A 15,763-nucleotide genomic window follows, 5' to 3' on the forward strand; every position below is an offset into this window, starting at 1 on the left:
CTTTTCCATTTAGCTAATTCTGCTTTTTAAAGCATTCTTCTCCTCATTGGCTTTTTGAACCTCTTTTGCTAATTGAGTTGGTTCATTTTTAAAGGTGTTATTTACTTCACCATGTTTTTGGGTCTCCTTTAGCAACGTATTGACCCACTTTCATGCTTTTCTTGCATCTCTCTCATTTCTTTTCCCAGTTTTTCCTCCACCTCTCTAACTTGATTTTCAAAATCCTTTTTGAACTCTTCCATGGCCTGAGCCCATTGAATATTTATTTTGGATGCTTGGGATGCAGAAACCTTGACTTTTATGTCTTTCCCTGATGGTAAGCATTGTTCTTCCTCATTCAAAAGGATGGGAGAAGATATCTGTTCACCAAGAAAGTAACCTTCTATAGTCTTATTTTTTTGCCTTTTTGGGGCATTTTCCCAACCAGTTATTTGACTTTTGGGTCCTTTGTCAAGAGTAGGGTATACTCTGGGGACCTGGAAGATATCAGTTCCTCCAAGGTGGCACAGTCAAGTGTGTACTGGTCTGGGCCCAGGGAAGGATTTTTGTGCCCAGAATCTCAGCAGCAGTTTCCTCTGCGTTGGCACCTGACCTCCAGTTCCACCAAGCTAGCACTGGGTGAGGGTGGGATTCAGTCAAGCTGCGGGGGCAGGGCCTCCATTCAGTGCGAGACAAAGGCCAGCTGCCTTAGGGCATCTATACAGCGCTGAGGTAAGACTCAGCTTTTCAGTGACCCCAGGGGTTTTTATGATCCAGCTATGGTCTCAGGCTGCTGTAGGGGCTGCCCAGAGAACTCCTGCTACCTGCCTGATGTGAAAGCCCTTCTTCCTTCCTGACCAGCTGAATAAACCCCATCATGACTTTTGGCACCTGTGGGTTGAGGGATCTGCAGACCCTCTGCTGCTGGGACTGGGGATTCCGTGACTGGAGATTCTGCCCCAGAGGGCTTTTCACGAGCCAAGCTGTGAGCTCCAGGCCAAGGCTGGGCTGGGCTCCACGCTCTGAGCTCCGGGCTCCAATGCAACTGACGTTTCCTGCGGGTCTTTCAGGTCACTCTGGGCTGGAAATCTCCTCCACTCTGTTGTTCTACAGGTGTTTTATGGGCTGTGTGGGGGCAGCCTCCGTACGTGTGTCTTTCTACTCCACCATCTTGGCTCTGCCCCCAAGACTTACACAGTTTTGTCAGGATCATTTGATGGTCATAGCAAACACATTTTCAGCAACCCAAAAGATAACTCAATAGATGGGCATCACTAGATGGTCAATATCAAAATCAGATTGATCATGTACCTTGCAGCCAAAGGTAGAAAAGCTCTATGTAACTCAATTAAAACAAGACGTAGAGCTGCTTATGGCTCAGATCGTGAGCTTCTTATGCAAAAATTCAGATAAATTGAAGAAAGCAGAGAAAACTATCAGACTGTATAGGTATGACCTAAAAACCTCCCTTATGAATAGGAAGAAGTGGAAGGAATGAATAGATTTAAGAGATCAGATCCAGTAGATAGAGCACCTGAAGACCTATGGACAGAGCTCCTCCATACTGTATGGGAAACATCAACAAAAAATACTCCAAATAAAAAGAAGGGCAAGAAAACAAAATGGTTCTCTGATGAGGCTTACAAATGTCAGAGGAAAGAAGGAAAGTGAAATATAAGAAAGAAAAGGAAAGATATAGCCAACTGAATAAAGAATTCCAAAGAACAACTCAGAGAGACTTTTTTTTAAAAAAAAGTTTTCTTTTTTTTTTAATTAAATTTATTTATTTAACTTTTAACATTCATTTTCACAAAATTTTGGGTTACAAATTTTCTCCCCTTTTATCCCCTCCCCCCCCAAACACCAAGCATTCTAATTACCCCTATGACCAATCTGCTCTCTCTTCTATCATCCCTCTCTGCCCTTGTCTCCATCTTCTCTTTTGTCCTGTAGGGGCAGATAGCTTTCTATACCCCTTTACCTGTATTTCTTATTTCCTAGTGGCAAGAACATTACTCGACAGCTGATCCTAACACTTTGAGTTCCAACTTCTTTACCTCTCTCCCTCTCCACCCCTTCCCTTTGGAAGGCAAGTAATTCAATATAGGCCAACTCTGTGTAGTTTTGCAAATGACTTCCATAATAGTTGTGTTGTATAGGACTAACTATATTTCCCTCCATCCTATCCTGTCCCCCATTACTTCTATTCTCTTTTGATCCTATCCCTCCCCATGAGTGTCGACCTCGAATTGCCTCTCCTCCCCATGCCCTCCCTTCTATCATCCCCTCCACCCTGCTTGGCCCCTTATCCCCCACTTTCCTGTATTGTGAGATAGGTTTTCCTACCAAAATGAGTGTGCATTTTATTCTTTCCTTTAGTGGAATGTGATGAGAGTAGACTTCATGTTTTTCTCTCATCTCCCCTCATTATCCCTCCACTAGTCAGTCTTTTGCTTGTCTCTTTTATGAGAGATAATTTGCTCCATTCAATTTCTCCCTTTCTCCTCCCAATATCTTTCTCTCTCACTGCTTGATTTCATTTTTTTTTAAGATGTGATCCCATCCTCTTCAATTCACTCTGTGCACTCTGTCTCCATGTATGTATGTGTGTGTGCATGTGTGTGTGTGTACTCCCACCCAGTACCCAGATACTGAAATGTTTCAAGAGTTACAAATATTGTCTTTCCATGTAGGAATGTAAACAGTTCAGCTTTAGTAAGTCCCTTATGACTTCTCTTTGCTGTTCACCTTTTCCTGGTTCTCTTCATTCTTGTGTTTGAAAGTCAAATTTTCTTTTCAGCTCTGGTCTTTTCATCAAGAATGCTAGAAAGTCCTCTATTTCATTGAAAGACCAATTTTTCCCCTGAAGTATTATACTCAGTTTTGCTGGGTAGGTGATTCTTGGTTTTAGTCCTAGTTCCTTTGACTTCTGTAATATCCTATTCCATGCCCTTCAATCCCTTAATGTAGAGGCTGCTAGATCTTGTGTTATCCTGATTGTATTTCCACAATACTTGAATTGTTTCTTTCTAGCTGCTTGCAATATTTTCTCCTTGACCTGGGAACTCTGGAATTTGGCCACAATGTTCCTAGGAGTTTCTCTTTTTGGATCTCTTTCAGGCGGTGTTCTGTGGATACCTTGAATATTTATTTTGCCCTCTGGTTCTAGAATCTCAGGGCAGTTTTCCTTGATAATTTCATGAAAGATGATGTCTAGGCTCCTCTTTTGATCATGGCTTTCAGGTAGTCCCATAATTTTTAAATTGTCTCTCCTGGATCTATTTTCCAGGTCTGTTGTTTTTCCAATGAGATATTTCACATTATCTTCCATTTTTCCATTCTTCCGTCTTTGTTCTGTGATTTCTTGGTTTTGAAAAAAGTCATTAGCCTCCATCCATGCCATTCCAATTTTGAAAGAACTATTTTCTTCAGTGAGCTTTTGGATCTCCTTTTCCATTTGGCTAATTCTGCTTTTGAAAGCATTCTTCTCCTCATTGGCTTTTTGAACCTCTTTTGCCAATTGAGTTAGGCTAGTTTTCAAGGTGTTAATTTCTTCAACATTTTTTGGGGTCTCCTTTAGCAGGGAGCTGATCTGCTTTTCATGCTTTTCTTTCATCTCTCTCATTTCTCTTCCCAGTTTTTCCTCCACCTCTCTAACTTGATTTTCAAAATTCTTTTTGAGCTCTTCCATGGCCTGAGCCCATTGGGTGGGCTGGGACACAGAAGCCTTGATTTCTGTGTCTTTGCCTGATGGTAAACATTGTTCTTCCTCATCAGAAAGGAAGGGAGGAAATACCTGTTCTCCAAGAAAGTAGCCTTCAATAGTCTTATTTCTTTTCCCTTTTCTGGGCATTTTCCCAGCCAGTGATTTGACCTCTGAATATTCTCCTCACACTCACCTCACCTCCTGATCCTCCCAGCCAAAGTTTGGGGTCTGAGATTCAAATGCTGCTTCCAGCCTTAGGGCTTTTGGCGGGGGCAGGGCTGCTATTCAGTATGAGATTATGTTCAGGTGGTCAGGTCGGGGCAGGGCTGCCTCTCAGGCTCAGTTCCCTCAGGGGGTTTATGCACAGACCTTCCACAATGGATCCAGGCTCCCGCCCGCTTGGGGAGCCCCGGTCTGCCGCTGCCTCTCAGCTTCTACCTCCCGGGGGGTCCTGAATTATGGGGGCACCCCACTCCCCTCTCGACCCACCAAAGAGACTCTCTCACCGACCCCCGTCACCTGTGGGTGGAGGGACTTGTGTGGCCACTGGAGATCCCGTCCCTGAAGCCTGCTCAGATCTGTTTCTCTCGGTGCTGCGGCCACGGCCACGGCAGGTCTGGGCTGGGCTCCGCATCTGCAGCGCTACGGACCTTTTGTGAGAGGTTTGCAGATCCCTCTGTGGGTGGAGGGACCCGCGTGGCCGCTGGAGATCCTGTCCCTGAAGCCCACTCGGATCTTTTCCTCTCGGTGCCGCAGCCACGGCAGGGCTGCACTCAGCTCCCAGTCCCAGTGCCCAGTCCGCAGCGTGAAGGACCCCCCGCGAGAGGTTTGCAGGTCTCTCCGGAACAGAAATCTCCCTCGCTCCAATACTCTGGGTGCAGAATTCGCCGTGAGTTACTCCCCTGTAGCCGGTCTATGGGTTGTGGGTTCGGAGCTATGTGTATGTGCGTCTTTCTACTCCGCCATCTTGGCTCCGCCCCCCAAAAAGTTTTCTTAAATAGGAATGCAAAGAAATAGAAGAAAACAAAAAAATGTGAAAGACAAAAGATCTCAAGAAAATTAGAGATATCAAGGGAATATTTCATGAAAAAAATGGGCATGATAAAAGATAAAAACTGTAGAAAATTAACAAAAGAGATGGCAAGAATATGCACAAAAATTATACAAAAAAGATTTTAACATCACCAAAAAACTATAATGATCATGATCTAGAGACATACATCCTGGAGAATGAAATCAAATGGGCCATAAGAATAAAGCTAGTGGAAGTGATGAAATTCCAGTTGAACTGTTAAAAACTCTAAAAGATGATATTGTTAAAGTCTGCACTCAATATGCCAGCAAATTTGGAAATCTCAACAATGGCCACCAGATTGGAAAAGATCAATTTACACTCCAATCTTAAAGAAGGGCAATGTGAAGGAACATTCAAATTACCAAACAATTGTACTCATTTCACATGCCAGCAAGGCTACTTAAGATTCTGCAAGCTAGTCTTTAGCAATATTCAAACCAAGAATTACCAGAAGAGGAGGCTCTTTTTCAAAGAGACATAGGAACTAGAGACCAAACTGCCAACATCTGCTGGATCATGGAGAAAGCAAGAGAGTTCCAGAAAAATATCTATATCTGTTTCATTGAATACATTAAAGTCTTTGACTGTGTGGATCACAGCAAAATGTGGCAAGTTCTCAGAGACAGGAGTCCCAAATCATCTTGTCTTCTGAGGAAACCTGTATGCAGTCCAAGAAGCAACAGTTTTACCAGAAGATGGAACAACTCATCAGTTTAAGATTGGGAAAGGAGTACGACAAGGCGGTATATTGTCACTTTGTTTATTTAACTTATGTGCACAGTACTTCATGAAAAATGCCAGACTAGATGAATCAAAAAGCTGGAATTAAGGTTGCTGGGAGAAATATCAACAATCACAGATATGCAGATGATACCACTCTGATGACAGAAAGTGATGAATTAAGAAGCTTCTTGATGAGGGTGCAAAAGGAGAGTATAAAAGCTAGCCTGAAGCTTAACATTAAAAAACTATGATGCTGATAATTGGCCCCATCAGTTCCTGGCAAAAAGATGGAGGAGAAGTGGACACAATGTCACATTTTATATTCTTGCTCTCAAAGATTAATTCAGACTTCAGTTGCAGTCATGACATTAAAAGGCACTTGCTCCTCAGAAGGAAAGCTATGGCAAATATGGACAGCATACTAAAAAGCAGAGACATCACCTTGCCAACAAAGGTCTTTATGGTCAAAATTATAGTTTTTCCTGTAGCAATGTATAGCTGTGAGAGTTGGACTATGAGGAAATCTAAGCACCACAGAACTGATGCTTTCAAACTGTGATGCTGAAGAAGACTTTTGATGTCCTTTGAAATACAAGGAGATCAAATCAGTCAATACTTAAAGAAATTAATTCAGATATTGGAAGAACAAATACTGAAGTTGAAGCTTATATACTCTGTCCATATCATGAGAAGACAGGAATCATTGGAAAAAGACCCTGATGTTGGGAAAGATCAAAGGCAAAAGCAGAAGGGGGTGATGGCAGAGCATAAGATGGATAGTGTCAAGGAAACAATGAACATGAACTTGGACAGACTTTAGGAGATAATGGAGGATAAAGGGTCTGCTTTTACTATGGTCCATAGGGTCAAGAAGAGCCAGATTCTACTAAATGAATGAACAACAAAGAGAATACACATTGAATAAATACAAAGTTGTGAAGTGCAAGGTAGTTTGGGAGGGAGAACACCAGCAGTTACAGGAAAGGAATAGCTTTGATAGAAGATGATTCTGGAACAGCATCTTAAAGAAATAGAGGGACTCTAACAGAAGAAAAGAAAAAGAGAATGCACTTCACCCATGGTGACTGCAGGAGTGAAGGCATAAAGGCCAGTTTGGCTGAGAGCTATGTCCAATGACCTTGGAAACAAAGGTTGGGGCACAGTTGTGAAGAGTTTTACAAGCTGAACAGAGGAGTTTATATTTAATATATTCTGGAGGAAACAGGTGTCCATTGGAAATTAAGGAGTAGGCAAGAGGCATGGTCATACCTGTTCTTAAGGAAAATCTCTTTTCCCAGGCATCTATCTGCCTATCTGGCCCTCTGGAGTTTAAAGTTGGCCCTGTTGTTTCCTGTTTTATACAGGCTTCTTATTCTGTTAATTGTGATGTCCTATGTGATTGATGGGAGATAGAAGAGAAATTACCTTTACCTGTTTCAATTCATCTGGGCAATGCTATTGTCTGCTTCTCTATATCAGAAAGAAGCATAAAACAATCTTCAGCTGAATTTTAAAAATAAAAAAACCATCAGGACCCGATCTACCTCCAAAATCCTGCTCCCCTCATCTAATTTATGAGGTCCAAGATGGTCCCCTTAATTATATCCCTCTCCTTTTCACCCAGAGAACTCTCTGACCACCCATCAAAATGGCTCAAATTGCATCATTAGAGAGTGACTGCATTTGGAGCTGGAAATAACCACTGGCTTACCTAAATCACACTGTAGTAAGCAGAAAAATAATATTCACTGACCTTTTCTAGAATTTTTTTTCCCTTTCTCCTAGTGTGACAGACTTTTCAATCTTGTGTTTTCTTATCAAGTTGCAAATACCTTGATTGACAAATTAAGCTAACTCTGGCAGTTAACTAGTAGCTAGAGGGAAGGCACTGGAAAGATGAGCCAGGTAGCTAGATCATAGATGTCTTACAAAGTTGATAGGAGAGGAGAAAAAGAGAGGGAAAGAAAGGAAGCTGGAAGTACCAAAACCAAACATTTTTGCCAGCTTCACAATTTTCTTTAGGGTTAGGCTCATGTAGGGTCATAATACAGTCAGTAGAAAGGCTAGGGATAGACGGTTGTTGGGTTTTGTCCTTCATTCTTGAATAGGATCATGACATCAGGGAGATGATAACATGATTTGCAGTTGACTTTGCTTTGAGTGAGGAGGGGCTGTGCAATGTCACCAGCCTCATTTTCTTCTCCAGAGCCATCTGGGTCCAGTGACCAGAAATTCATCAGGATGACCGAGTGAGACGCGAGGGGGAAAGTTACCTGCTGACTCCCGAGTATTTTGTATATACAGCTGAGGCAACTGCTGTTGCTACTAATTAAGAACAATTAAAATTGTATGGTTTAAAATTTGGTTAGATGTTTCATGTGATTTTTACCTCTTACTTTGAGTTTGAATACAATTGCTGCAGGCTATGTGAATTACTTAATTTTGTCTATTTTAACATACTTCACTTGATGGTGTTGCTAGGTGTAATTATGTAAACTTAAATAAAATCTATGCAAATAAGTTGCTCCAGTTTTGTTTTTTAAAAGGGGTATTTAAATAACGAGTCACACTGTTGAAGAGAAAGTCATAGAAAGTCAGGAAACCTGGTTTCAAGTCATGAGTAACAGAACCCTATGATGATGAATAAATCACAAACCCTCAGTCTGTTCTTCCTTTGGTAAAGTAGGTTCATAGCATTTAAGGACAGAAGAGACCTTAGAGATCATCAAGGACAATCCCCTAATTCTACAAATGAGGAAGCTAAGGATGGGCACCCTATGTATTGGTGAGTTTTTCATGTGAATGCTGAGAATCACCTTATAGTTTTAGGTGTTGCTGATACAGCCAGACCTGTCTAATCCAGTAGAGGATTTGAATCTATTTGTCACTTAAGTTTCATACTGAAACCACAAAGGCAACCTCTCTTTTGAGAAACACCTTTCCTAAGTCTAGGAAATGCTTGTATTAAGTGTAGTTTGTTGTGATCTTTTTTGTTGAATATTAAGAATTAATAGTTTTCTTTGGAGTACAGAATGATCACTTGAAACCTCAACAGGTTTGTTTATTTGTTTCCCTCCTTTGCAGCTTTTTCAAGAAGTCTTACTGGACTTCTCTCTTACCCTCCTCAAACTCCAAGATAATATATGCTTTCTTCCAAGGTCATTCTTAGGATAATTCCTACCACCTGCACTGGAGAAGGTGTCCAGTCTGAGATAACAATCATTTTCCTGGGTCATTAATATGTGTCATCCTTAGGCAAATTGTGAAAAACTGTGAGGTAAAGGCCTCCTATCCAAATAACAGCTACCTATGTCTGAATTAGCCTCTGAGCTATATCTAAATAAAATTCCCCTCTACAACACATCCCACACTGGGATATCTAATCCTTCCTTAAAGACCTTCATTGAGGTGGAATCCACTGCCTCCTGAGACAGCCCCTTGCAATTTTAGACAGTATTAATAATGGTTAGGAAGTTTTCCTCGATGTTAAACCTAAATTTACCTAGCTCCTTGCATTTTCGACTCTTTGTCCTTTCTCTCCTTTCGGATCAATCAGAAAACATCTGACAGCCTTTAAAATGCTTGAAGACAGCTGTCACGTCTCCCAAATCTCCTCTTCTCCAGGCTAAAGGTCTCAAGTTTCAACCACTCCTTACACAAGCAGGAATTTGTGGCCAATCCCTCCTGAGCTTCTCTGGATACTCTCCAGCTTATCTATGCCCTGACTCTCTAACATGAGGCATGCAGAACTTAATGTTGAGCAATGTTTGTCAAAATCAATCAAAGAACCATTAAAATCATTCTTTAGTTCTTGTGGGCATATACTATATGCAGAGTATGTATGCCAAGAGCATGGATTTTGCTTTGGAGGAATAGCAATGAATGTTATGGTGATCCCAAGCATCCGCCCTGAGACCTTCAGCTATGTGTGCCAATAGAACGCAAGTACAAAGCAATACATTGGACATGATCATAATGATGAATATTTTCAGACACTAATGTACATTCCAGGCTCTACTTCACATATAGTAGACAATTGTTGGAAATGTGTTTAAAATTATTGTGAAATTTATTCACAAAGCAGAAAAAAACAATCTTTTGTCAAACCTTGCATCCTCAGTTTTTGTTTCAAAAATATGCTCACTGGACCCATAATGCCCAGCCCCATGCTGGCTCTCACAAAAACCTGTCAGTTGATTGAAACCCAATCCCCAAGAAAAAGATGACCCAGCTATTCACTATTGTTCACACATAAATAGTTAAACTAAAGAACCATTTGCATTCAGGAACAGTTTATGAAGCAATTGAACTTAATTCTCCAATTCTGACACCTTCCTGAGACATCACCAGATGGGCTAATTATTCAGCACACAAACAGGAATTCCAACTCTAGCTGTGTTAGCAGAAACAACAACAAATTCTTCCCCAGTACCCTCAAAGAGACATGCAGCGACTGAACAAGAGCCATCAAAGGTAAATTGAATTCCTCCTGGGGAACAAACTATGAACTTTATTTATAATGTTACCCACACCTATTAACGGAGTTTTTGGTGTATGTGTTAGTGTTTTCTTGTTTTGCAGATTTTTAAAAAAATTTTTTTTTTTTACCTAGTAACAAGAATCTAATGATGCCATCAAAAAGGGTTTAGTCTCTCTTTATTCCCGCTGCTACCATCTTTGTAAAGATCCTTGTTATCACCTGCATCATCACCACAACAGCCATCTAACTGGACTGCCAGTGTCTAGTGTCTAGACTTTCACCCCTGCAATTCATCCTTCCCATTACTGTCAAATTAATTTTTCTGTATAGAGATGTTTATATCACTCGTATAGTTACAACTCTTTAGTAGTTCCCCACTGTTTATTCTTGAAGGCTTTCTAGGCAGATTTTCAGATTTGAGCATTTTAAAAGGACTTTTCATACAAACTGTTTTTTCTAGTTTAGCTATTAAAGTTTAAAACTATTTTTAAGCTTAAAGCTGCACTGAGACTTTTGGGACACCCTATACTGCTTCTCTCATCCCATGTTCATGAAATTGTGGTTGGTTTTGTCTTCGACCCCAAATATGAAGCTTCATATTTATCCCTATTAAATTTTATCTTGTTAGCTTTTCAGTCCAGCACTCTAGATCTTTGAGATTCTTTCGGATCCCCATTGTTATCCAATATATTAACCTTCCCTCTCAGTCTTGTGTGAGCCACAAATTTGACAAGCATATGAGCTATACCTTCATCCAAGTCAGTAGAATAATGCTGAACATCCTATGGCTGAGGACAGAGCCCTAGGACTTGATCATTTCCAGCTTAAAAATATACTGACACAATTGGTTCTATCTACCTACTTTATGAGATTTATTTCAGTACTTAAAGAAGTAAGTTTGTTAGAGGGGACCTTCTATCCAGCCGCAGAGATCATAGCCCTTCTGTGCCTTTGGAGAAGGTTTTCATGAGTTGTAATGGCTGGAAATAACTACCACCTTGGGTGACCAGTCTTCCAGTAGTGAGGCTCTCCATACATAACTAGGCTAGTCCTTGGATAATAGATATCACTGGGACTATATTCAGTCTTCCCAACTGGGTAGAAGTTAGAAAAGCTTGTAGTTAGCTCACGAACCTAGGAACACCTCTATATTTTAATGACCTGGAGGAAGATATTTCAAAGAATCACAGAATCTCAAGGTTCTTCAGGGCCATCTACTCCAATGTGTATCTAAGCAAGAATTCCCTCTACCACTTCTTGTAAGAGGGACATCCAGCCTTTGATTGAAGATGTACTGTGAGAAGAATCCCACTCATTCCCTGGGCAGCTCATTCCACTTTCAGATAGCTCTATCACAGAATTTCCAAATTTGAGAATTAGAAGGGATTTCTGTATTCATCTCGCAACCTGCACATCTAAGGAATTACCATTATAACATACTCAACAGGTGATCATTGAGTTATGAAGAATTTTTTTTTCCCGATATCAAGCCTAAATTTGCCTTTCTGCAACTTAGGTCCATTGCTTTTAATTCTTCCCTCTGAGTCAAGTTCCTCTCTTTCCTAGCTTTTCTAATATTTGGTGGCATCCATTATATTCACCCCCACTCCCAATCTTCTTCTGTCCAGATTAAACATGCCCATTTCTTTCAATCTGTTCTCATGTGTCATGGTTTCTAGGGCCTGCATGCCCTCTTCTGGACATTCTCATGTCTTTGCATGCACGGATAGGTCTAAGTTCAGCTCTGCTATTGACTGCTAATCAAGAGACTTCATTGCTTGAATTTCTTCATTAAATAGGGTTTTTTTTCCTAGACATAGACTATCTAAGTGTGATCAATGGGCCCTTAGGGTCCCCAAAACCCTTTCACGGAGTCCACCAAGTCAAAACTATTTTCATAATAATGTTATGTTATTTGTCCATTAAAACACTCCTCCCTTTTCCAATCTCATATCTTTTTTGTGAGGCCACATTTCTTCACATACTTCAACCAAAACAACATATCACAACAGATTGGATGCAAAAGCTGATATGAGAATACAGCTGTCTTTTATTAAGTCAGACATTCAAGAAATTTTCAGAAATATGTAAAACAATGGCACTTTCCTCAGTGATATTTTTTGTTTAAAAGTATACTAGTTATATTAACATGTAATTTGGTTTATTATAATTAATAAACATTTTCAAATTTAATGGTTTTATTTCCTAACATGACAAATATTTATAGATGTAGTCCACATAAGCAAAATCTCTTTGACAGGTTCTCAATAATCTTTAAGACTATAAAGGAGCCTGAGACCAAAAAGTTTGAGAACCACTGGACTAGATGGTCACTAAGGCCCCCTGTAGCTTTGAATCAAATAACTCTGCCTTCTTTTTAGTGTCAGAGCTGCTCGTTAAAAGGCAGCTCCTAAAAGGCAGCACCCAGGAATGAACACAGTACTAAATGATTTCTGCAAGCAGAAGAATCACCTCCCTAATCCTGGACACTGTACCTTACTTTATACAGCCTAAGATCACATTTGCTTTTTTGGCTGTCCTCTCACAGTCCCCTCAGAGTCTGCTTGTGTGACTCTAGACAAATCACTTCCCTTCTTCTAGCCTCAGTTTCCTCATCTGTAAAATGGGAATAACAACACCTACTTCTAAGAGTTGTCACAAACATCAGACGAGATAATGCATGTAAAGTACTTTGTGGCCTTAAAGTCTATGAAGATGTAGGCCATTATTATTATAGAATTACGGAATTATTTTTATTTCAAATAAATAAAAATATCCAATCTGGCTGGAACAGAATTAAATCCCCAAGAGTTTACTTCAAGTTTCTTTCCAAAGTAGCTCATCAGACTCTCCCTTTCCACCACCTAATCAGTTAGTCATATAATCAAGACAAAAAGCAAATCTACATTTTTAAAAAAAGCTTAACAGAAACCAAACTCACCATCTGTAGGGAATGGTACTCTACCTGTATTTTGCACAGAACATCCTCAATGACTCTGGGGAACACCTATGGCCAGGACACATCTCCATGTTTTATTCCTATTCTGAAGTTGATAATCAAAGGATCTTTGAATAAGGTGGTCTGCGGCATCTGGAATTTTGTATGATCTTCTGAGCAAGCCTGAACCATAAAAAGAAAACAGTCCAGCAAATTTGAATAGTGGCTCTTGCTTTCTAGAAGGAAAATACAGAGGGGGAAAATGCTAAATGTGGAGACAAAGGAAATCTTTCAAATCTCAGATGTACTACTTATGTGACTTCAAGTAAATCATTTTACCTCATTGAGTCTCAGTTTTTTTATCTGTAAAATAAAAGGGCAAACATGGGTGGCCTGTAGAGTCTCTGACATCTCTAAATCTATGATTCCATTCCAAAGTGAAATGGATAAAGTTTGTCTTCATTTTCCTAAAAACAGAAAACATTAGAGAGGGTCCTAACAGATCACATGGCATGGCCCCATAATCTGTAAGATTAGAAAACTAAGGCCTAATGAAGTCTTTCTCCCAAGTTCACTCACACAACATAAGCCCAATTTTGCCCCCTACAGACCATACCCTACTGCTTCCCACCACACTTCAGGAATCCTTTCTTCGTGAACTATATCACCACAAGGTGCTTGGTGCCTTCCTGTTCTTACCCCAGCCCATCAAAGCCTGATTTCAGAAAATCTTCTGGTAAGTACATCCATTGAGTAGGTGAAATTCATTCACATTAAAATATAATGACAGGTAAGGCTTCATACATTACCTTTTCCCATGCTCATAGACTCTACCCAAAAGAGTCTTGAGCCAAAAGAATAATTCTCATGAGAGAGACCCAGGTATCAGAGTCAGGATATGTAGGACATAAGTGCTTTCCTCAGTTTGATTCCTTCTCCTTTTTACTCTCAGGGTGACTTTGGAAGTCATTTCCCCTCTGGGCTTTAGTTTCCTCATCTGTAAAATGAGAGAATTGATATGATATCTGTGGTCCCTTCCAGCTTTGATCATATGATCTAACAGTCATGGGTCCTCCCAGTCATAGCAGGTTAATACCAACTCTACCTAAGCATGGACAAGGAAATGGCCAACCACTCCAGTATCTTTGTCAAGAAAATCCCAAATGGAGTCATGACTGAAAAATGACTGAACCATAACACCATCACCCAAACACAAGACTGGTCCTGATGTCAGCCATCCCTAACACCTCGCACAGTACTTAGCACCCAATAGGTGCCCAATGAATGATTGTGGATAATTACCTACAAATATTCTCACCTAACGTGACACCTGACCATGTAGTTCTAAGACATGGACACATGAGCTTCTTTCAAATACCCTTCTATCAACTTCCACAGTCTGTATCCAAATTCTTACTCTTTCAAAAAGATGAATTAGCCAAGATGGAAAAAGTAGTGAAAAAAAGCACTGAATTAGGAATTATAGGATGCTAGATTTAGAGCTGGATGAGACTAAAGAGGCCACCAAGTCTAGCCCTCTCATTTTACAGATGAGGAATGAATTTCAGAGAAGTTAAATGACTTGCTCAGGATCACACAGCTGATAAGTAGCTTTATAAGGCCCTTTGCAAACTTCGAAGTACTACATAAGTTCGAGTTGTTGTTGTCTGAAGCAGGATTGTAGCTACAGCATTCTACCCATTGGGTCAAGGTTCAAATCCCAGCTTTGTCACTGACTACTTGTCTACCATTGAATAAGAAACTTCCCTTCTTGGGCCTCCCTGTAAAATAAGGAGTTTGGACAAGTTAATCTCCAAGGCCCCTCTTAGCTCTGAATTGTAGGAGCGTGAATTCTCTGTAGGGCAATTCGGTAAAGTGCTGGACCTGGAGTCACTCTGAGGTCAAACCCAGCCTCAGATACTTACTAGCTGTGTGATCCTGAGCTAGTCACTTAATCCTGTTTGCCTCAGTTTCCTCATCTGTAAAATGAACTAGAGATGGAAATGATAATGCACTTCAGTATCTTTGCCAAGTAAATAAATAAGGTCACAAAGATGTGGACACAACTTAACAACAATAAAATTTTTCTCTTTGGTAACACTGATATTCTATAAATGTGAGGCCTTCTCTTTTGATGCTGAGCACATCGTTCCTCTTTCTGGCCCTGTGTCATCATCCATTAAATGTAAAACTGAGGGATTTGGGTTGACTGATCTTTTGCGCCCCTTCCAGCCCTAACCTAAATCTTGGAATCTCCCAATCTAGATTTTGAGTCCGAAGGCCTAAAATAAAGATGTCTAAGAAAAATCAGAAATTTAGTTGTGATGACTGATGGAAAACCTGGATTCCAAACATGCTTCTGAATTGCAAAATTTTTCAGAAGTAGTTTGGTTCCAGTATTTTTGAGGAAGATCAACATTCTATGAGCACAAGATGGGCACCCACGTTCTCTACAGACAGAATTGTAGACAGCCGTTACAGTGATTGCAATTTGAGAGCAGGTGCCTGCTAGAAGAAACAGAAACTGTTTCTCATTTTTAACACATATTCTTTTATCTCAGCTTAAAAATAACACACTCTAAGTTATCAATCATCCAGTAGGGATTTCTCTCATTTACTGCTCAAACTGAAACTTGGCATTATCTGTATCAGTATTCGGGTTTGCTGACCTCCACATATGGTATCTTTCTTTATAATTAGTAAAAAACAAAAGTCAATATCTACTCCCACTGTAATTTATAAATTTGTTAATTGCTGCAGATCAAAGCTAGAATGAGAAGGTTCCTCATTCTCCATTCAGCAAGGGCAAGGAGTTTTTAGAAGCAGTAAAGTTATGCTAGAAGAGATTCTAGAATTATGGGA

This window comes from Notamacropus eugenii, chromosome 6 (genome assembly GCF_028372415.1).
Source record: "Notamacropus eugenii isolate mMacEug1 chromosome 6, mMacEug1.pri_v2, whole genome shotgun sequence".
NCBI lineage: Eukaryota > Metazoa > Chordata > Mammalia > Diprotodontia > Macropodidae > Notamacropus > Notamacropus eugenii.